Genomic DNA, 3194 nt, shown 5'->3' on the forward strand with positions numbered 1-3194 from the left:
TAAGTAATAATACTTTTGCAATCCGTACATCCAATACGGAGAAATCCCACCGAATAGGAATGTGGTAAAACAGGGGGGCTTTAGCATCGCCTTAAGGGTCCTCTACATAGAAGTCATAGACGGTCGTGGAGTCTTATGCGAGGTCTACAATAGAAGTCGTAGCGGTCGTAGAGTCTTAAGTCGTAAAAAATTAATCAATCGCAATCGAATATGACAAGAATAATCGACTATGATTGGTCAATTTTCTACGACTTAAGACCCTACGACCGCTACGATTTCTATTGTAGACCCCGCATTAAGTCGTAGGAAACTGACTAATTCCAATCGAATATTTTCCTTATATTTGATTGTGATTGGTTGGTTTCCTACGACTTAAGACTCCACGACCATCTACGACTTCTATGTAGAGGACCCTTTACACGTACAAAAATTTTAGTAGTAATCGTAAGGTCTTAAACAAATCGACTAATCACAATCAAAATTACGATCTCACATTTTAATACGCTGAACTGTAATTGACCGATTTGCTTACGGCCTTACGATTATGACTAAATTTTTCATACATGTGATAGCTTTTACATTGTGTCCTAAATTTCTTGCAAGAACACCCTTAATTTTTGTATTAAAATCTTATTCCTTTCTTAGATGGCGCTTTGCTATTCATGGATGTATAGTGTTGTGCAAGGTACTCTATTTTCAATACCTAGGTACAGGTACAGATACTCTAGAAAAAATGTACCGAAGTACAGGTACAGGTACTAAAAAAGTAAAATACCTAGATACAGGTATAGGTATTTTAAATGTACCTTAAAGGTATCTAATAGGTACTTTTATTTTTAACATGAACCAGCCCATTTCATGACCTCACATAACCCTGATTTTATCTTGATTTTTATAAACTTTTTTTATTTATCACTCGTTGACTCTTATTCTTTATATTATTTTACATACTTATTCAAGTTTTGAATACAGGTATAAAATATTTATTTTTTCTTTTTATTTTTAAACCTAATCAATGTACTTTAAAATCAATCAGTTCTATTACCAATTTGAAATTACCCTTTCCTTTGTTTATGGTTGTAAAAACTGTATTCTTCTTTCGTCTCTATTTTAGTTAGGCTTAAATTTATTTTTTTGTATGGTTCTCACTTCCGAACATTTGTCCTCGAAATCGGCGACCCTCAAAATCTACATTTCAACAGAAATTAACGACCCTGAAAACCCTTAATTGCTAAATTTCACTACAATCTGAGAATTTTGAGCACTTCCGTCCGCAATATTGATTCAGCCATTTTGAATTTTGAAATTCTAATATCAGATTCAGCATCAACAACCCCGAAAACTTTCTAATGCTTTATTTCCCTGAAATCGGAAGACTTTTAACATTTCCGTCCGCCATATTGGTTCAGCCATTTTGAATTTCCAAATTCTAAGTTCGAATTCGGCATTAGTGACCTCGAAAATCTTCTAATGCTTCATTTCGCTGAAATCGAAAGACTTTTAGCATTTCCGTCCGCCATATTGGTTCAGCCATTTTGAATTTTCAAATTCTAAGTTCGGATTCGACATTAACGAAAACCTTCTAATGCTTTATTTCGCTGAAATTGGAAGACTTTTAGCATTTCCCTCCGCCATATTGATTCAGTCATTTTGAATTTTCAAATTTTTAATCCGGATTCGAGATCAGCAACCCCTAAATCCTCCTTATACGAAATTTGGCTGTAATCAAAAGACCTTTAAGAATTCCATCCGCCATATTGATTCAACCATTTTGAATTTTCAAATATTTATTTCAGATTTGAGATCAGCGACCCCTAAATCCCCCTTATACGAAATTTGGCCATACATAATCGAAAGATCTTTAAGATTTCCATAATATTTCCGTCCGCCATATTGGTTCAGCCACTTTGAATTTGCACATTTTGAAACCGGATTCGAGATCAGCGACCCCAAAAACCTCGGAATACAAAACCACATCAAAATCGGAAGACTACAACAGCCTCAACGAAAAGAGGCATCAAAAAAACGTAACACGGCAATTTTAAGAGAGGATAAATTGCATTTTGACGATAAAGTTACATTTCTAACGTTATTTTGACGTCAAAATGCAATTTCGACAGCTTGTTTGTTAGATATAATGAATATATTTCATGTATCTGCACGTAATATTTATTAAGTTATTATACATATATTTTATTTATACATACATAATTTTTTTGTTTACTAATAAAAATTATGAATAAACATAATGAATTTAATTTAATTTAATTTAATTTAATGAATTTTTTTTTCATCGAATTTAGTTGTACACGGACGTTAGGTTTAATCGTATCGTTAATCGCGCACGGACTGTGAGCATTAATGTAGAAAGATGGTCACTTCTAAATTTGTAAAAATTCTCGAGGGAAAGAATCGAAGTTCTTGAGTGTACGTATGTGTGTACCTTCTCTCGGTCTGCGCATCATTGTTACCAACTCCGTAGGCCCCGATCCCCGATCATAGTGAATCAATCACAATGGTTGCGTTCGTTGCGTTCAGATGATAAGTTTTCAGTTTAGCAGTTGTGGATCCGAAAAATAACTAAAGTGTACCTAAATATAGGTACCGGTACACAAGAAATGGTACCTAGGTATAGGTATAGGTATCAGAAAAAAAAGTGCCTCGGTACAGTTACTAGGTACACAAATTTGTACCTAGTTACAGAGTACCTAGGTACTTGTACCTAGGTATTGCACAACACTGGATGTATAGATGGATATTCACGATTAATTATATACTTAAAGTGCACTACTTCAATGACAACCAGCACAGTGATTCCATTTTTCGCTACTGCTAGTAGTACAATATGGCTTACCATCCAGAGTGAGATTTTAGACATGAAAACCTATTTGCAATGGTAATGAATGCCATTCGTGGACTGAACAGAGGAAGTCATTTGACGGGTCGTTCAGTGCATAATCAATGTATAGAGAGATTATGGGTAGACGTATTTAAAGAAGTGATTGACTTTTTTCATAATGAATACTGCACTGGAAGAAGATAGATTATTAGATATTAATAATGAAAAACATATGTTTGCATTACAAGTTTATTTGACATATACAGGGTGTTTGGCGACTACCGCATTTTTTGTCATACGTGGGTAGAACAGCCTATACTGAATCAAAAAGTCCTGTACCATTTTGAGGTGTCAG

This window comes from Trachymyrmex cornetzi, unplaced genomic scaffold (assembly GCF_001594075.2).
Source record: "Trachymyrmex cornetzi isolate Tcor2-1 unplaced genomic scaffold, Tcor1.1 scaffold456, whole genome shotgun sequence".
In the NCBI taxonomy this organism is placed as follows: domain Eukaryota; kingdom Metazoa; phylum Arthropoda; class Insecta; order Hymenoptera; family Formicidae; genus Trachymyrmex; species Trachymyrmex cornetzi.